Consider the following 20,906-nt stretch of genomic DNA (forward strand, 5'->3'; position numbering starts at 1 on the left):
ACCGAGGGCTCACGGTCAGCAAAGCCGCATCTCCCACAGCCTCCCTCCTTGTGTATGGGTGAGGAGGTCCAACACAGAAGCACACAGCTGTGACAGCTGAGGTTCCTGCAGGGTTGCAAAGAGCTGTGAGAATTGGGGAGAGATACTGCCCCTGCTCAGTGTCCCTTGGGAGGGCTGGGAGTCTCAGACAAATGCCACAAACGAAGGATGAGCAGAGCCTGCAGGGGGAAGAAGAGACCTGAGCCATGAGGGAGTCAGAGAATTCTCAGGCATCCTTCATGAGAGAGAAACGGAGACGCAGCCCAGGAGAAGTGAACCCCAAGTCAAGCGGGATATGTTTTATATCCCGCTTAACTCATGTTTTAGAGAAGCTGGTCCTGGAGCTGCAGTTCCCAAGAGGCACAGTACGTTCCGTAGGCATACGAGCAAGGTGAGCTAGAGTCACCCATGAGAACCTCAGCTCCATTTCTGATAAGTGAAGATGGGAAAGCACCAAAAAGAACACGGGGAACAGCAAAAATCAGAGTTTGAAATACAACACCGAGGAATTCTGGGCCTCAGAACCTATAAGACAATAGGTAAGTTATTTCACCTCCCCGGGTCTCAAGGTTTTTCATCAGACAATGGGGAGAGGGAGCTGGACAGGTCAGTCCCTGGGACCCAGCAGGCCTGTATCCCACTGCACGGCAGCAGCGGCTCTTACGCAGAGAAGAGAAGTGGTCTGAAATGAAGGTTAACTGCCAGATGGAAGTTAATGGTTAGCACTTATTAGTCAGGCCACTGAGCGTCTGTAGATACCCAGCATGAATGTCTAGAGACAGTTTCTGAAGAAGTCATAAACTTTAGGTCCCGTGTTTACCATGGCAGAGGACCAAGTCTTTACCCTAGGCCTGTCTGGTAGAAGTGACAGGGTTCCTGCATCAACTGCAGCCAGGACATGGGGATCCCCGACGGGAGAGGCCAGGAGAGGCCAGCAAAGGCCCCCAGGGTAGCGGACGAGGAGAGCAGCGGTGGGTTCCAATGACTTTCCCGGGACCTCCTGTAGTCTCGGCTTAAAAAGAGCAGCAAGCCTGTCACACAGATCTCTCCCTCAAGCGGCAAGCTGGAGAGTGAGGGAAGGCTCCTGGCTTGGCGCCTGCCCAGATGGAGCACCAGGACAGGGGAAAAAAAGGCCGTCTGCAGGAGCCAAGAGGCTGGAGAGAGCCTGGGACCTCGCTCCTTTTGCTGCATTCCCCTTCTACAGACTCAAGAAGGGCAGGCAGCACCAGCACTCCTGTACTTTATATCCAAGAATGGTGCAAACTGAGATGTGCCCAGAGACAGGAACGGCGAGCCGGATCTTCGCAGCCAGGCTGTGAAAGCTGATGAATGAGCCAGGGCGTCTGAGAGCATGGGAGCCCAGATGGCAGGAGGTTCTGTGTTTTTCCTGGATTAAAGGAGGCACTGCGCATCGGGACCCCCTGCAGGGCGTCTCCTCAACATTACTCCCATGCATGTTTCCCTTGCTAACTCTTGTGTGTGTTCCCTATGTGGGGTCTTAAGTTTACAAAAACATTATCTGAAGGTCCATTCCAACTCTGGTGATTCAAGATGACACTCGATACCCTACACAAAGTGCAACTCTTAAGGAGCAGACATGCCGGCAAGTGGGCAGAGGCAGAAGGGGCATCTCACCAGATGCAACGTTTGCAGGTTTCAGGGATGGTATTACCACGCCTCCACCTGCTCGCCCAAGCTCCAAAGAACCTCGCCTTCATTTCCTTTAGGGGGACCCTACCTGCCACCCTTTCCTCCCCCTTCTCCCCTCACCCACATCTGCTTTCCTAAAACGGCTTCATTTCTCCTACTTCCTTTTTCACTCTTGCCATTAAGTCAAGTGATAGCCGAGAAAGAAGCAAGTCATGAATCCCACACAGCTCATGTGGCTCAAATGAATAAGCACAACATTCCAGGAAGCAAAATATTTGAAATCCCAAACTTTCAAGTAACTGTACGTAAATTGTTTGACTTCCGTAAAACTTATATAATAAGTATTATCATTACCAACAGCTAAAAGAAAGTCATTTTTCTGTTTATTATGGAAAACTATTGGCTGGGCTTGGTGGCTCATGCCTGTAATCCCAGCACTTTGGGAAGCTGAGGCGGACAGATCATCTGAGGTAGGGAGTTCGAGACCAGCCTGATCAACATGGAGAAATCCCGTCTCTACCAAAAATAAAAAATTAGCCAGGCATGGTGGCACATGCCTGTAATGCCAGCTACTTGGGAGGCTGAGGCAGGAGAATCGCTTGAACCTGGGAGGCGGAGGTTGCAGTGAGCCAAGATCACACCATTGCACTCCAGCCCGAGCAACAAGAACAAAAAGAAAGAAAACTATTATCCACGTTTTTTATGCAGGAAGAAAGTAAGGCTCAGGGCCTATCTAAGTCCACGTAGGCTGCTAAAACAAAATACCGGGAAGGTTATAAACAATAGAAATGCATTTCTCATGGTTCTAGAGCTGGGAATTCTAGAACCAAGATCAAGGCACCAGCAGATTCAGTGTCTGGTGTGGGCCCTTTTCAGGGTTCATAGAGGATGCCTTCTTACCATGTATGCACATGGCAGAAGGCATAAGGGATCTCTCTGGGGTCCCTTTCATAAAGGCACTAATCCCGTTTATGGGTATCCACCTCATTACCTGATCACCTCCCCAAGGGCTTCTACTCCCAACTACCATCACCTTGGGGGTCAGGTTTCAACACGGGAATTTGGGGGAAGACATAAACATCACGACCATAGCAAGGGGGACTAGAACGGCTTCGGGAGAGCAAAAGCCCTGCTGGGATCCAAGCCCAGGTCTCTACCTCCATCCACCCACTGAGCTTCATGGCCTGGCCTGAGAGGACACACTGTCTAACGGCTCAGGAAGAGAGTAACAGCACTCTTTTGGAGTTTCTCAAAACGTTCCAACAATGGCTCTGCTTCCCTGCCTGAGCCCCCAGCTGCTGTCTCAGTCCCCATTTCTGCAGGATGGTTCCTCTACATCTTCAGTGCCACAGAAGGAGCTCCAAGGGCCTGGACCGGAGGAGCCCGTAACCATGTCACTGACAGCAGCAGATCAACGGCTGTGACCTTTAGCACCACACACACCAGCCACATGCTGCAGGGCATGTGCAGAGCCTGTGGACACGGGAACAAGTGCTCCCACACAGAGGGGAGCACCGTCGGGGGGTTTAACACAGCACACGCTATCACCCAGTCTCAGGTCTGGCGTGAGACCCAACCCTATGTGTTGAACCAAGGCTTCGAACTCCCGAGCAATCTGAGCACAGTGTCTAAGGAGCCCATTGGGCGATATATGTAAACACGGTAATCAAAGACTCAAAACCCGAGTGCAATAACGTGGGAGAAGCCACAGCCACATTCAGTTCCTGGAAGACCGAGCCGCTCCCCTGGCCGCGTACCCTGCAGGAGCTGCTGAGGAGCTGTGGCCCTCATATCCCCAACAACGCCAGCATGATTTTTGGAATAAGAAGGTGCCTTGTTATTGCCAGGGGCTTTCTCTCCTGCGGTTCAAAGCTGAATTATCAAAAAAAAAATGAACATGGATATATTTCTCTGCACGGTGATCTGATAGGAATAAGAGCTCATCCATCCCTCAGCAAACTGCCAATTGCTGCCGTTAGAAATTCCATATTCAGTGATACGTAAGGCTTTTGGAATACACTTCAAACCAAAGAATTCAATCCCTTGAGCAGCCAGCGACAGGCCCCATTTAAGACATGGAAGGAACAACAGCAGGCTCATCTCTGCAGCTACGGCTCAAAAGTGGCTGGGCCCACAACATAGTCAAGACAAGCAGCCCACCACCTCCTCCTCCTACCCCGGAGCCCACACAAGGTGCAAGCCACGCGGACAACAGCCACCACACAACAGGGGCGAGGGACATATTCCAGTCCTCCTCGGGGAGGGGGAACCGCTCCGGGTCTGAAATACTCCCCTAGAGGGGCCATCTTCCCCACTCACCACCGCGTTCAGGAGCACCGCTCCCACACCACTAAAGGGGCACAGCACCTCAGGAAAGGAGCCTACCTGTGCACAAAAAAACCTCAAATACACAGTCGGAAATCAGCTACAGCCTAGGAGTGTGTGAACAAGAAACGCCTACCTCCTCTGGAAAAGGGGAAGCCCTCTCCAGAGCAGGCCAGGAAGCAAGAGCAGAAACGCTCCGGCTTCAGGAGGCCGGAGAAGTGCACCCCGCATGACATCTGGCAGAGGCAGCCAGCAAAGAGGTGTGGCCAGGTCACAGAGGCCGCTGGTCTGGAGTTGAGGAAGGGGGCAGCAGGGCCCCTGTGCCAGCCTCTCTGCTCCTGCACATGCTCAGCATTCTCCATAATGAAGACTTTACAAAGAAAAGTCTCTTGGGAAAAAAGAAATAGAACTGTACTAGTCTAGTTCTTTAACTTTGTGTGTGTGTGTGTGTTTGTGTGTGTGTATGAGCATGTATTTGTGTGCACACATATGCATGTGTGCGTGTTTCTGTGTATGCATGCCTGTGTATTTATGCACGTGTGTGTTTGTATATCCCTGAGATGGGGAGAGTCGAGGAAACCAGCCCCCCTAGTCCTCACATGGAAAACACTCACGTGCAGTGAGCTCATGGTAACGTGAAGTCCGCTTCCAGCACAGCAGAGCCCAAGGCAGGGCTGGAAATGATCAAAACGCTGACCCATGAGGTCTGTAACAGTAGCAAAATCCCAAGACTCTAAAACTCCTCCTCCCTGGACCTACAGCCATGCAGACAACCTGTCAGAACACCTACAGAGCCCCCATAGGCAAGGCCGAACAGTAGATGGGGCAAAACACTGCAGCCCCCACTGCAGACCCAAATCACGACTGGGGATTCTATGGGTACAGCCACCATCCCCAGGAGATCTGAAGGTGCAGGCACCAAGACAAGGTAGAAAACCATGTGCTTCTTCCTTGGGGTGTCTGTCACTTCCCACATGGCACTTCCAGGCCACCTCACTTCCCCACTCACTGAAACCATAAACCTAAAAGGACATAGCCAAGCCTCCTTCGGTCATGGAGGCCATCAGGCTATTTGACCTCTCCAGGGACTCACAAACTCAGCATCAGAGAGGCTGGGAGGGATAACATGGGGAGAGAAATGCCAGTTACAGGTGACGGGGGGATGGAGGATGTAAACCACCTTGCCAACTATGTACCTATGCAACAATCCTGCATGATCAGCACATGTACCCCAGAACCTAAAGTTCAATTAAAAAAAAAAAAAAACTCAGCATCACTAAACCTTACTCCAGGGTTCCCAGGTTTCCCCGGCACCTGAAAACTCCAATCCATCTACTCACAAGCATTTCCAAAATGAGGCCAGAAAAGTCCCCAGGCCAGGAGAATGCCCTGGACCTCCCCACTCCTGCCGTCTCCGCCCTGAGAGGCAGTAAGACAAGGCAGTGAGAAACCAGGGACCGGTACCACTGAAAAAGAGCTGTTGATGTAGCCAGGGGACAAATTATTTAATTCTTATCTGAAATCAAATTCTTAAGACTTATTTTCTATAATTGAAACCATGGATTTCAAAGTTCTTTGATTTATTCTTGAGATGAAAAGTATACACCGTATCGAAAAGCAGCTACCAGCCCCGGCTTTCCTCAAGAGTTTTCTTTCCATGGCCGAAGTCCAAAGCGGCACCTCCCCCCGCAAACACATATCATTCAATGAAGGCCAACTCAGCTATAAAGAGTCCCACAGGAAGGCAACGGAATGCTTACCTTGGCTTCACATTTCTTGTGGCAGGAAAACTTGCAGGCTGGAAAAAAAAAGAGAGAGAGAAAGAATGTGTGTGGAGCAGTCTCTCTGGCAAGGATTCTTACATTTCCAAACCCTCTCAATCCTTCAGTCTCTGGCTTGAAGATCCCCATGGGTGGCCTCTCTCTGGCACGAGGGAGATTGTTACTTATGACGCATGGCAGTGTGGACAGAAGGCAGTGAGGACGTGGTGTGCAAGAGCTGAGTTACAACTGCTGCCTGTTAGCAACAGTTCGGACGGCTCAGGTGGGAATGTCTCGGGTGGGAATGTCTCGGGTGGGAATATCTCAGGGGGGAATGTCTCGGGAGCAGGATCATGAGCAGATTGGTTTTTCAAGTGGTATGTGCATCCAGCCAAACTGGATTCCTAAAGAAGAATAGTGAACTTCAGCAGCAGAAAGCATTCCTGTGTGCCCAGAAATTACAGCTGATCCCTAAAAAAAGAAAAGAAACTGGAAAATGCCCCTTAAGAATAAGAATTTAAAGTATCCATGAAAGACAGGATTGGAGCCTTTAAATTTGTGAGAAAGTCGTGCATATGATTTCGGAACTGCTTCCACTTCCGGACAACCTGAGAATTGACTGTCAGAATAAATTCATGTCTAAATTCCTACAGGAGAATCCTTCCACAGGGGCCATTGTGTGAATGGATGAGTCCTGTGTCCCTTCGGGGGCCCTAACAATGCCACGCAGAGCTGGAATCAATGTGGATTTCACAGGCCCTCTCGCCCAGAGGCTGCAGCTGTGATGAGGAGGCATAAACCTCCCCACCAACACCAGCATGCTGCAGGCAGGCCTTGCAGGACAGGGAGAAAGAAATGAAGCCACAGCACCGAACAGTCCCAGCACGGTCTCCTGTGCCAGCTCCAAGGAAAGGTCCAGAACATTCCCTCTTTTCCCCCATGTTTGCCAGCCCACAAGGACAGCTGTGGGAGGAGGAAAGAGACCTGGATTGGGGGAACAGTGACTGGGGACGCCAATCCAGGCTCTGCACCTCTAGCTGGGTCTCTTGTTTCCTCCCACAGAGGTATCATGGGTCAAAAGGAATCCTTCGAGGCACCCTGCTTTGAAACTGGAAAGCAACATCCACATGCAGAAGTGTGTGGGACCAGAGACTAAGGCCTCAGAAGTCAGCGAGAGGGACTGCACATCCCGGCTCTGTGTGTCAAGGCCCTGTGAATTCAACCAATGTCTCACTCCCCATCCTGCACTCTGTTTTCTATGACCTACCAAAGTCAAAAACGTTTGTGTAGGGTTGAATGAAGATAAAACAGATAAGGTCACTTGACCACTTCCTGGCTTTTATTCGAACTCCAGTTACAGTTACGTTGTTAATCTATGTATGATCTATTCTTTTGAACTGCTGAACTGTCTTTCTATAGCTCTGAGGTTTGTGAGATTATTCACAAAAACATGTATTTATCCTACACCTTCTAATGGGCAAAACACACAAAAGTGATCAATGATTTTCAAATCAAGAGAGACTCGCCACAAGGGGCTTCCACACAGGATTGAAAGTCCAGACAGACACCATCCCCGGCAGAGGCCAGCAAGAAAGACTGAGATAAAGAAAAGGGCGGTGGGCAGGCCTTTGGCCTCTGGCTAAGAGAGAGTCAGGGGAAGAATTCTGCCCACACATGTCTAGCAGCATGTCAGAGGACCATGCCTGTGCGCAGCCCCCTCCCACAGTGAATTAGCTGGGCTGTGTGACAATACAACCTGGCAGAAGGGACAGTGTGTGACTTTTGTGGCCATAAGGCATCGTGCTTCTGCCCTGGTCTCCAGGATCACTCATTCTGAGGACAGCCAGACGCCATGGTGTGAGGACACTCAAGCAGCCCTGTGGAGAGGCCCCCATGGAGAGGAACTGAGGCTTCCCACCAACAGCCAGAAGTGTGCCACCTCAGAAGCTGGTCTCCAACCCCAGCCAGCCTTCAGATGATGCAGCCTCTCCAGAAACCCTGAGCCAGAACTGCCCAGTCACCTATGTCCCAAATTCCTGATCCAGTGACACAGTGAGAGAAAACAAATGCCTACTGTTACGCTAAGGCACTAACTTTGGGGGTCATTTGTCATGCAACAGGAATATAACGTGCCAACTAAACACAAAAAAGGGCCCTGGTCAGTGCAAGGGCAGCACTGGTATGATAAATCCTACTTGGCCACCAGACAGCTATCGGCATTGTAGAGAAAAATCATTATATTCAATAACCATAGTGAAATCATATCAACTGCCCATGAGCCAAGACTACAATCCTGAGAGGCAGAGCCATTGTTTCTGGTATGTAAGCAAGTAACCCTCAGAGTTTTACAAATGTTTGCACTAGGACTTTACACTCAACTGCCAGCAGCATGGGTGATCCTCAGAGTAGCAAGTCCACTGTCAACCTGTCCGTGGTCCAGCTGTGGTCAGCACTGCACCAGGCAGTGTATGAGATACTTCCCTGTATGTTACTGTACTTGCTCCTCATAAGCACCTCTCAGGGAGAAACTGTAAGAGTGACTCAGCCAAGCAGGCAGCCATGGTCTGTGAAGGTAGGACTCCAGCCCGTCTGTGCAAGTTCAGCGTTTTCAGCCAGTTGTACTCTCCCTGCCTTTCTGACATATTACAAAAAAAAAGAATCAGACAGTGCCCAGGCTCAGCTTCCTATCCTGCCACATACAGAAGATGGCCCCCTGCCTGCCCTAACCCTGCCCATGCCAACCCCAGCTCCTCATTCACGCCATCCTGCACCCACCTCCTGGGCCCAGCTCAGCTGCCTCTGTGCCTGAATTCTCCACACCCTTCTGTGCCACTGACCCATCAGGATGGGTCATCACAGTGGATCATCATAGCTTGTCACATCATGGTGATCTCCCTGTGTCCACCTCTCCTGATGGGCTGCAAGCTCATCAAGGGACGGCGTCTCTGTTGTACATGACCGGGATCTCACAATAGCAGCACTAACAGGAGTGACAAGCAGCTGACGCACTCAATGCCTAAAAGCTTGACTGCAAGGGCATTACCAAATTTCCACCACACCCCGGAAAGAAGCTGCCTGTCTTTGCCTGTTTTATCAATGTGAGACTGCGGTTTACGGATGAGACTGAGGATTCATGTGCTGAGCAACCGTGTGCCAATCCTGACCTGTTCCAGGTCTGCTTTCAGAAGCCCATAGCCAGCAGGCCCATGTGCTGTGGAGACCCCATTACCTGATGAGGTAATGAGGGACTCCGGGCTGTGAAGGTGCTGGCCACAAAGGAGACTCCAAAACAGCCGAGGAACTTCTCACCAAAATCCATCTCCAAAGCACACAGGCCCAAAAGACAAAATGTATGCATTCACTTTGACCCTCAGCCACACAGACTTGCCTCCTTTTTGGAATACCACCTGTTTGAGCTGGCAGCTAAGCAGCCGCCTTCTCAGGGAAGGTCATTTTTATTTGAAAGAACTCCTAGCAGACAAAATGTAGTTATTCAGACTCAAGTGCTTGTCATTTTCTCAAAAATTTAATGAGTCTGTAGTCATAAACCAATGTCAAAATTTGAGATTTCAAGTGAAAATCAGAATTTTAGAAGACTTGTACCCAGGCCTGGCATGGTGGCTTACGCCTGTAATACCAACACTTTAGGAGGCTGAGAAGGGCAGATCACCCGAGGTCAGGAGTTTGAGACCAGCCTGGCCAACATGGTGAAATCCCGTCACTATTAAAAATTCAAAAAATTAGCTGGGCATAGTGGTGCATGTCTGTAATCCCAGCGACTCAGGAGACTGAGGCACAAGAATTGCCTGAACCCAAGAGGCAGAGATTGCAGTGAGCCAAGATCATGCCACTGCACTCCAGCCTGGGTGACAGAGTGAGATTCTGTCTCAAAAAAAAAAAAAAAAAAAAAGACTTGTACCCATCACCAGAGCCTAACAACCCCAGGACATTTCTGTTAAAATCAATGATCATATTAACAAATGTGGGGATTTTCCTGAGACTGTATAACAAACATGTCAACATGTAGAAGTTCTGCATCATTGTCAGTGGACCAATAATTTCCAAATGGCCAGTGTGTGGTGTTCCACACTGGGTAAAAGATGCACTCAGAGTGCAAGACAGGTCAGTGGATTTTAATAAAACAGAGTAGGAAAAACTCTACCCATACAGTTTCAGATTCCACGGTGAAACTGAACTTTAAGCAACTGTCACTTGAGTTTTAGTGTAGAATCAAAATGTAATATTCACGATGGCCTGAAAAGCCTATTAAAATGCTTCCTTTTCCAAGTAGGTATGTTTATGGGGCTAGATAGTCTTCAACACTTCAAACCAAGCATTATGCAGAAAGACTGCATGCAGGAGGAGTCCACAGGAGGAGTCAGCCTATTGATTAAGGCTGCATAACAGGATCACAAGAAGAATGCCCCTCCTCTCATTTTGTTGTTTTGACACGTACAGTCATTTTTTTATTAAGCATATGTTCACTTTAACATATAATGAGTTCATTACTGTTGCCTTTAGCTGGCTTAAATATTTTAAACATTCATCAGTTTCCCTTATCTAACAGGGTAAATGGTGATGAATATAAATCACACTGACAGGAACCCTTTAGGGTCTTCCAGCAGCCCCGCAATGGGTGCCTGAGACACGCAGTGCGAGGGCAACCCCGTTCATTCTCCTTGCCTGAGGCTCTCAGAAAGGGGTAAGGACTCAATTTTGACCAACAGAAAGGTAAGCGAACTCTCTCAGGGGCTTCTGGCGAAGGCCTCCCCACTCCTATGAATGAAGCAAGAGAAGGAATATGCCTCAGCCTCTGGACCCTGCCCCTCTGAGCACGGAGCTGGACCCACAGGAGGAACCTGGAGAACTTGGGCTGCTGAACCAGGGCCCAGGTGCACTGCCCGGAGCCCACCAGCCACCACACCTGCCCCCAGCAGAAGACCCATGCCCTGCTGGCTGAAAGAGGCTCCATCTGTGCAGCCCCGTGACTGGCTGCCATGGTGCCTCCCACGCAGCTCCATATGCTTTGCATGGCTTATTCCACCCGTTCCCACAGGGACCAGAGAGAAAGGCACATTCTCGCTCCATTGTACGAACAGCAAACTGAAGCACAGAGCGGAAGCTGCCTGCCCTGAGTGGCAGAGCAGGTCAAGTAGTGACATCAGCTGCCAGCCTGGCTCTACGTGGGCAGAGCCCACCTGCTAGAGCTGGACTGGAACACCCAGAGAGCTGGTGTGCAAAGGCACTCTGCCTGGTGCAAGAACTGGGGCTCCACATGCATGAGGCCACTAAAGCAAACAACTACACCAGCTACACCAGGACCAGGATCCGGTGTCCATGGAGCAGAGGAGCTGAAAGGACGATGCTCACCCCATCCTCTCACCAAGTATCCGTGCCAGTCATGTTCCCTCTGACACCCATTTCCCCTTTTGTACTTAGGAGTAGAACAGGGTGATAGCCAAGATTCCTCTCTGCCGTGAAAAAAAAATCTTACCTAAGCAATAAAAAGATAAAATTATATATACTTCTACAAATAAAATATTAGATAGCTATTGAAAAATTATAATGTCAAGCTATTTCACATGGGAAAGTTCTTATAAAAGGCAAGGCTGACAGACACACAGCACTCTGTATTGTATGTGGTAAACTTTGGGAAAGACAGACACATGCGGTGGCCTCATCCGTAAGAGAGAACCAACACTGGAGAGAGACAGGGCAATGCAGACCAGAAAGGAGGAGCCAGACAATAAAACTGGGAAAACCGGTTATCCCATGAAAATAATAATAATGGCAGAAATAACATGAATTTTAGATGCATCAATCACAGAACTGAATTCGGAATCGGAAAAGCAGAAACGAATATTAGAATAAAATGTCAGAGAACATCTTTGTGGTCTTGGAGAAGGGCAGGCGTTCTAAAACAAGGAGCAAGAACGGGAACTCAATGAAAAGATGGGTAGATCTGAACGAACCAAACATCACAACTTCTGCATGACAAACAGGGCACAAACAAACTTAGACAAGCAACTGACTAGAATGTCTGCAATGTGCAAAGTGGAAAGATAAGAAACTAACCTGTTCTGAGGACGAAAGTCATTAGAAATTGGCAAAAGTTCTGCCCAATATCACAGATAAGATTTAGTATACATCATACAGTGAATTCATAGAAATTAAAACACTTGATTTTTACATTTTTTAAATTTTAGTTGTTTGTTTATTTACAGATGAGGTCTCACTCTGTCACCCAGGCTGGAGTGTAGTGGCATGATCATAGCTCACTGCAGCCTCGAATTCCCAGGCTCAAGCAATCCTCCTGCCTCAGCCTCTAGAGTAGCTGGGACCACTGGCACATGCCACTGTGTAGGTCAATTTTTAAATTTTTTGCAGAGATGGGGTCTTGCTTTATTGCCCAGGCTGGTCCCTAACTCCTGGCTTCAATCCATTCTCCCGCCTCAGCCTCCCAAAGTGCTGGGATTACAAGCATAAGCTACCTTTGCCACGCCCTAAAATAATCTAACTGTAAAATAAGCAATGAGCAAAGGATTTGAAAGGCTACTTTGTTAAGTAAACAGAAATGCTACAGGCAGCTTTTGTGTATCTTTTTAGATGTTCAACCTCATGCAATCACCAGATGAATGAAAAACACAATAAAAAGGAGACATCACTTTTCATCCAACAACTTGCAAAACTGAAAAGCTGAAAAATCTCAAGTGAGAGAGTCGGTAACATTCCATGCAAGCAGGCTCCACCAAGAGCATCTCCCTGTGAGGAGCCTGTCCCTTCTCCTGCCCCGCTTACTCTCCGGCGTCTGAGCAGGTGTGTGGCAGGCCCCTTCTGGTGGCTTTGCCTGAACACTCCGCTCCACAGCTGACGATCTGCAAACTGCACATCAGTTCCCCTGTCAGACAAGGTTTCCAGACTCATGTTTAAGAATCCTGGCTCCCGCTGCAGCAGTTATAGCCCAGAGCTGTCTGGCTTGCAAACGCCCAACATTTTTATATGTTGTCTTGGAACTGCTATTCTTCACAACGTCTCCACGAGCCTTGGGAATCCAGGCCACTGTCTTACAGGGTTGTCAGAATCTTTTATACAACACTCTACACATATTGACCAAGTTATCAACAAGCCTGTGAGTCACCCTGTGCTTCTCCTCACATCTACTGTCAAGTTTGCCAGCCTCTCTGTGTCCCAGTAACAAGCTCCACAAGGCAGGAGGGGAGTGACCAACCCACAGGGGGGGACCGCCAGACAGGGCCTGCCCAATGCCCACCTTCACTCCTTGGCCCCGTGACCCCATTGTTGCCTTGTTAGTCTTAAATAACTATCATGTTCTCTGGAATCCTAATACTGCACCTGGCTCAAAGCAAGTGCTAAAAAACACACACCTACCAACTTGCCCTCCTATTTCCAAACCTTCATCTGCAATCACTTAGTGTATTGCTGACTGTGATGGACTGAGAGACAGGACACGACACTTTCATCTTTCTCTCCCAGCAGGTGCTTAATAATGTTGGGTTAATTGAGTGGAATAGCCCATTACCAAATCTTCTTACAAAACTCCCTTCATCCCATTTTCCCTCTGGTCTCCCTTCTCAGCTTTCTCCTTGCTTCCTTTCTCAACTCTCATCTCCTTTGGGCTCTTCCCTGCAGCTGTCTCTCTTGTGTGGCGCTTCTTTATTCTGTGCCATCCTATCCCACTCATTCCATGCTAGTCTCACTGATTCCACCATTAGATCCAGGAAAACCATCTCTCACAAAGGGAGCATTTCTGCATGGTCTGACTCTGGATCCTCCCTGCATCTACCTTCCTGCAGGGACCAAGTCCCACAAAACTTGTAACTCTTGGGGCTCAATCTACTCGATACCCGAATGCCAAGACTCACACTTACCAGTGCCTTCCTCTCTCCTCTGTGAAATACAGCCAGTTTGGGATATCAGTGGCAACTGAACCATGTTAGGCCACCCAAGGGAATTCAGTGACATGTAGTGAGAACAGGCTACCTCAGAGTCCTAACTGATGGTACGGGCACACCAGCAAGGTTTTCAGCAGTATAAGAAAAACCGTAACTGGACACTTAAGCCCATTGTTCCATGTCATTTCTAGCTTTTCTTTCCCTTACTTCAAGTTCCAACAGTAGAGATAGCAGGGCCCTTACATGTTAACATAACAGTTTTTAAAACATGAAACGTCTTCTTCCAACTTAGCCACATATGAAATTTGCATTTAAATAGGAGGTTAAAATGTGAAAAGTCAGGGGCCTGAAGGTCCAAGAATAAGCAGAAAAGGAAGGGTAAAAATACTGGCCTGCATCACAGAATATGCCCCTAACTCTTCTCCATCTATCACCAACATCAGTATCACCACAATCAACATCTTTGTCACAACCATTACCACTGCCACTGTTACCCTCACCATCGACTACACCATCACTGTCACCATCACCAGTCACATCACCGTCATCACCATCATCACCACCACTGTCACCATTCCTCAACATCATCACCATCACCATCATCCCTATCACCATAATCACCAGTGCCACTGTCACCATCAACCACACCATCACCATCATATTGTTACCATCATCACTATCAATTACACCATCACGATCATGATCACAGCCATCACCATCTTCACCATCATACCGTCATCACCAACCCCATCAACACCATCATCACTGACATAGCATCACTGCGCCATCATCATCATCGTCGTCCCCATCATCGTTGTTACCACCATCACCGTCGGTTACAACATCATCATTGTCAGTGTCACCACTGTCACCCTCATCACCATCACATCAGCGTTGTCATTAGTGACACCACTGAACACTTTCTTGAGCTCCTCAGTGTTCTCTGTGTTTCATGTGTATTTACCCTGCTATTCCTCACAATGACTCTAAGCAGAAAGAGGCAGAGCAGAAACGCCGGCAGGTTGTCTTCACCATCCACCTCACTTCCACCATGCTCTGCTGCTTCCCCAGAAATAAGCCAAAGAAAGGATACGTCTACCAAAATGTCACATCACTGTGATGCATGGTTACTTACATAATCTATGTAAGGCACATACCTTGTTGTCTCTAGGTAGCATGTACACAAAGGGTTCGAAACGCAAATGTATACGACATATGTTAATTATAAGTAGAGGACACTATGAAATCATCTATTTTGGGAGATGATTTCCCCAGAATCTCCCATGTAGATTTCTATGTAGTGTTTTGAGAAAGAGAAGATCCTGGAGATTAACTACTCTAACATACAAATTGTTAAAATTGCAGCACCGAGGAGCAGAAATACGGTGCAACTATCCAGGGCTACAGCCTCCTGTACAGCAGTCCATGCCAGACTCTGATAGGCTCCCATCTACACTTGCAGTGCCTGCCAGGACCCCATCTCAACTCCATGAGCAGCATCCTCACATCCAGCCTCTACCTCGTCTACACTTGCAGTGACTACCAGGACCCTATCTCAACTCAGTGAGCAGCAGCGTCCCCACATCCTGCCTCTGCCTCGTCTACACTCCCAGTGACTATGCCCCGCTCCAACTCAGTAAGCAGCACCCCCCACCCTGCTAATGCCCCATCTACACATGTGGCAGCATGGAAGGAAATGGGCAAGGTCCGTCCTCCTTCTAATACGCTGACAAGAGCAAAAATTTCCTGTGAAGATACACAGACATACACAAATAAAAATCTAGCTCATGTGTGCCAGGAGCAGTGGCTCACACCTGTAATCTCAGCATTTTGGGAGGCCCAGGCGGGTGGATCACCTGAGGTCAGGAGTTTGCGACCAGCCTGGCCAACATGGGGAAACCCTGTCTCTACTAATAATACAAAAATTAGCCAGGCGTGGTGGCACACACCTGTAATCCCAGCTACTCGGGAGGCTGAAGCAGGAGAATCACTTGAACCCGGGAGGTGGAGGTTGTAGTGAGCCAAGACCACACCACTGCACTCCAACCTGGGCAACAAGAGCAAAACTCTATCTAAAAGAAAAAAATATATATAGTTCATGTGTTCTATACCAATTTAGCCTGGTACAGTTACACAGGCTCTTTTTCCTTCACAATGTCATGGGGTGTGCCAATTCTATGGGTCCTACTGGAGCCTGGCCAATGTCACCTGAAGACAAGAATCCTCAACCTTGCAACAGAAGCCCTGCTGAGCTGTCTTCCTGGATGGTCTCCACAAGCCCCTCTTCAAATTACACTCATCTCACCATGGCCACAGCCGCAGCACCCTGCAGTCTCACTCTTGACAAAAGAAACCTACAGAAAACGTGTCATTACCAATCTTCACCAGTGAAAGCCACCCACGGGGCAAGTCTCAGATAAGTCTTGTCAGGGAGGGGCAGGGGAAGAGCTCACCCGAGGGGACCTTCACCACCTCCAACAAACCAGATGTCTGTAAAGAAGCAAAGCTAACCACCAGTTAAAACTCACCACACTAAATACTTCTACCCTTTATTCCCTCATTAATTCCGCAGGTATTCATTAACATCCACAACGGAAACATTTTGTAAGCCTATAAATATGTCCTGGGTACCTACAGAAACTGGTCTGGAACTGGATACGACTGGGAACACAGAAAACGTTCATGAATCTACACTGCAGAGCAAGAGGAAAGGGAAATCAGTAGGAAACCTGGATTCGATCAGATTACCCGAGGACCAGGAAGTAATGCCAGGAAAGTGGAGCAGGAGCCTGAAGGCAGAGGGAGGGGTCAACACTCACGTTCTGTATCGGGTCAAGAAAACTGAAGGGACAAGAAGAAAAATGGCAGCAAATGGGTAAGAAAGTGACAGGGAGCTGGGTCACACAGCCTTAGGGAGGTAAGCACCCAAAAAGCGCTAGAAAAATGAATTGTTGAGAGCATTAACCAATCAATAATCAATCAATCAAGAATCAGTCAACCAAGATGGTCACTCACAAACTCCAGTACTTGCACAGGCCTTTGTGGCAGGTTGACTGGCAGTGCAGAGACCCCAAGGTTCTTGCTACGCCCAGCCTGCTTTCCCACAGCACCACTTCCTCAGCCAGGTGCCTCCCAAGAGGGAGGTTAAAGCCCCCAGACCACACTCTGTTGGACACCTGCTCAGGGATGGGGACAAGGCCCAAGATGCTCCCATTCCAGCCAGGGCAGCCCTTGCTGTGTGCCTGCTCTGCACCGGCAGCACTCGATGTCCACGGGGTCCCCCGTCCGATGTCACAGGGCGGCCGTCTCCATGCTCTTATCTATTTGCTGTTCTCACTCTCTCCACAGATCCTCACCTCCCCACATCACATCTGCCCAAGAACACTGAGCTGCCCTTCAAGATGACCGCTCCTAAAACTCTTCAAGTTTTTATCCCCAGTATTCAGTTTTATTCTTTCTCTCTCATTCTATCCACATTAACGCTTTTCTTTTCTCAAAAAATCATCACTGGGGCCGGGCACAGTGGTCGACGTCTGTAATCCTAGCACTTTGGGAGGGGAAGCTGGCAGGATCATTTGAGGTTATGAGCTGGAAAACAGCCTGGGCAACATCAAGATCCCATCTCTACAAGAAAGACAATCAATCAATCAATCAATAGTAATACTTGCTAACCCCCTCAAGGGGTTCTTAACGTATGAGCACGGTTCACGTGCTCAGGCATGAATGTGATCCTCACACAACCCTTGATGAGTTTCAGTTATTGTCCTCATGCGGCAGACAAGGAAACTGAGGCACAGAGCAGGAGTGGAGCTGAGGTCTGAACTCTCATCTGTATGGCTCTGGAGACCACAGCCTTAACCTTTGAGTCACTCAAAGACCAATCAATCAACCAATAGAGGTGGCCTTAATCTTCACAAACAGGACACTGAATCAGCTGTGGCAATGAGTAGTATTGGTGAAGCACTCAAGGGCTGACAGAGTCCTTTTACATCCCTTGACTCACACGTTCCTCCTAACAGCTTGTGAGCAGGGCCGGCCAGGCTTCACTGACCACTTCACAGTCCAGAGAATCAAGCCCAGAGACAGTGAGACCCACTGGGGCCCGGCCTGCTGCTCTGCCCCAGGTGCCAGCTCCCATCCTTAACATAATTACTTACATCATCTATGTAGGGGACGTACCTTCTTGTCTCTACCTTGTTGTCAACCTGCTCCCCATTTAAGATATCCTCCAACACAAGGCACGGGTGCAAAGGAGACCATCTCTGCATTTCCATCAGATATTCAAAGGGATCATATTATAGAACATTGCAAAATGAAAGGAAAGAAAGAAGATGGTACCAATCCCTCAAAAACATCTGATGTCTAACTCAGGAAATCCTGTTAGTACTTGTCTACTTCAAATATGTTTTTTGAAGGAAACAAGCCCCCACTGGACTCTGTAAGCAGACCCCGGCAGTGGGACCACTCATCGCCGTGTAAACCAGGAGCACCCTCCCGAGAACCCCAGTCCCCCCACACACATGCCTGTGACTGTCCAGGACTTGTCTGTTCCTCACTGGCCCAGCAGCCTGGTGACAGATGTCCATGTGTGTGTGGGTGCCCAGCACCTAACACAGCAGGCATCTGACCCATGCTAGCCACAGTGAGTCGGCTGGAGGGGCGAGGGTGATAGGGGAGCCTGCCCATCCACGCTCACCCTAGGCCAGGGCACACCTGGCCGAGTCCCGCAAAGGCCAGGCTTCGACCCCATCCTCTGGAACAGAGCTCCTCACATGTCTTAACACTTCAGGCCTACTAGGGTCCCAGGATTGCCGATACTCACGCAGACTCAGTGAAGCACAGCACTGCCCCTTCCCCGGCTTCGAGGACATGGAATCAGAAGTTGCCACTTGTCCTCGCCTCCTCCCCCCGCCATGCCAACGCAGACCGTGAGCACCCAGAGAGCAGCATTACATCCATCTGAATAAACCGACAGAGAACAACCCCACAACTTAACATAAAATTCCAGATCACAGTTACTGTAAAACAAATACTTGGATTTATGAGTTTGGCTACAGTACTCAGGGAGTTTTATAAATCAAAATCCACCAGCACAATCAACTAACACAACCCAGACGTCCCTGGCATGCAAAAACCTCAAATCCTGACAAGCCAGACAGTGGAGAAACATCTGGGAGGGGGCCAGACCTTCTTCCCAGCCACAGAGTTAGAAAACAGGAAGGATTTCAGTTAAAATCCACGCGTAAATTCCACGTGGAAGCAGCTGAGAAAGGAGTTGTCTTGTGACAGGGGAGCAGAATTTAGAGGCAGCGAAAGGCTGCTTCCCATCTGATAACCACCACCAACCAGAAATTATTCAGATGAAATTTGGCCTGGGCGCCTCTTCCCGCTTTGGGAGCTTCTGGAAGATTCTGTCATATTGCCACCTCTCTGGATGGGGCAAGTCCGACGGGAGGGCTGAGCTCAGTGCCCGGATGGGAGTCAGCCCCAGGGTAGGGCTGGGTTTGGCCTTAGGGTGGAGGACTCATCACCTCCAACTGCTCTCGAAAAAACTTTGGAAATAACAGCTGGAGCCATTTTACATGGATTTGCCAGGGAAGAACAGAACAGATCAATGAGCCAGGTCACAAATTCGTCTGGACTGTCATACAACTTACATTCCCTGTGCACCTACTGGACTCTAGGCCCTTTGCTGAGACTCAGGATGCCCAAGAGACAGCAGTGCACTGCATCCTAGTAGGGACAGTCAGCCCAGGGGAGCAGAGAGATTCATAAACAAATGATCAGAACACAGTCCTTGAGTTCCTCATCATCCTGACAATGTCATCCTGACAACGTCCCCACTCCCTGCCCCACCCACCTCCAGAGAATTGCCTGTCCCTCCTCTGTGCCCCCAAGGAGCCTGTAAATACCTCTGATAAAGCACTCCTCACACAGGATTCTGTTCCCGCTCACTACTCCACCCTACTAGACTCTGAGCCCTTTGAAGCCTTGGTCACCATGGGCATCGCAATGCACCAGCCACCGCACCTGCTCAGTAAAAGCGTGCTGGTGAGGGTTCACCCTGCAAGACAAAAGAGCCCTCCACTTTAGGACAGGGGTGTCCGCCCTGTGTACAGGCACCTGGCAAACAACACAGAGCCAGCCCCTTGTGCCTCCTGGGCTCCAGCTGAGGGCGGAGAATCACTGCCCCAGTGGACGTCCAGATGGCTGGCTGGTCATTGGCAGTAGACAGTTCTGGAGGAAGGGCAGATGCTAGAGAACGCGGCGACAGGGCAGGGAGGTGCCTTCCTGAGAACCTGGTACTCGAACTGAAACCTGAAGGATGAGGGAAACGGGCAAAGCAACACGGTCCAGCAAAAGGTCAAAAAAGAGCCGTGTGCAGCCAGCCTCTCAAAGCACCTGGGGAGAGACCAAACAGGGTGGGCACAGCCTCAAAAGGGCCACCATGAGGATGCAGGCACAGGTTCTTCCCACTGGATGGTTTACGGCTTCCCAGAGCCATTCTCTGAGTCAAACAAGAGAGTGGATCTCAAGGACATCCCAGCCTGGGCAGGCAAAGGGTCACACTCAGGGAAGCTGGGTTAGGAAGGAGGAATGGGAAGTCTGCAGGGCAATGGAGACAGCGGCCAGGGAAGTGGGGACAGGAGGGTGGCGGCCATGTTGGCGGGGGGCGGCGGAGATGCGGCGACGGAGGAGTACGGGCCGGCGAAAAAGGAGCGCGCGCCCGCTCCGAAGCCCAGGCCCGCCCCACCCGGGTCCCCGCCACGGCCCGGCCGGCAGTGGCCGCGGTGCGGACGCCGCCGGAAAGAAAATGCTCTGCCGGGCCCCGCGCGGGCCGCGCTCACCTGCGCCCCCGACCAGGCCGCCGCACCCCTGGCCCGCTCGCAACCCGCACCCCCTCACGGGCCCGCACGACCCATGCTCGCCCCGCGTGGACCTTACCTGCTGGCCACTGAGGCCGCCGTCCAAAGGCCCACGGTTGCCGCCGTCGCTCGTTCGGGCTTTCGCCGGCCCCAGCCCGAGCCAGAAGGCGCCTCCCCGACCCCACTCCCTCGCCGCGAACACCGCCGGCTCCCCAGACGCCAGCGAACCCGCGCACTGCGCCCGACAGACTGCAACTGCAGCCTCGGCGCCCGCTACGCCGGCGCCGGGGAGCGGGGCGCAGGCGCGGTGGAGCGGGGCGGGGCGGTGGAGCGGGGCGCAGGCGCGGTGGAGC

The 20,906-nt window shown here is 50.1% G+C and overlaps 1 long non-coding RNA gene across 4 annotated transcripts in view; it reads right to left on the reverse strand.

The window, feature by feature from the left end:
- LOC135273192 (uncharacterized) overlaps positions 1–20,679 on the reverse strand; it is a 56,177-nt gene extending 35,498 nt beyond the window's left edge. For 2 of the 4 annotated variants that reach the window (XR_010341005.1, XR_010341003.1), the window contains exons 1-2: positions 18,510–18,587; positions 5,775–5,812 (exon numbers count right to left, since the gene is read on the reverse strand). This is a non-coding gene — a long non-coding RNA (uncharacterized LOC135273192). Of the gene's footprint in view, positions 1–5,774; positions 5,813–18,509; positions 18,588–19,599; positions 19,631–20,632 lie in introns of those variants that run through there. The other 2 variants (XR_010341004.1, XR_010341006.1) reach the window with 2 other exon arrangements.
- Between the last annotated feature and the right edge of the window lie 227 nt (positions 20,680–20,906).

The sequence above is a fragment of the Aotus nancymaae genome, unplaced genomic scaffold (assembly GCF_030222135.1).
Source record: "Aotus nancymaae isolate 86718 unplaced genomic scaffold, 86718_ANA_hifiasm-v0.15.2.pri h1tg000348l, whole genome shotgun sequence".
Classification (NCBI taxonomy): domain Eukaryota; kingdom Metazoa; phylum Chordata; class Mammalia; order Primates; family Aotidae; genus Aotus; species Aotus nancymaae.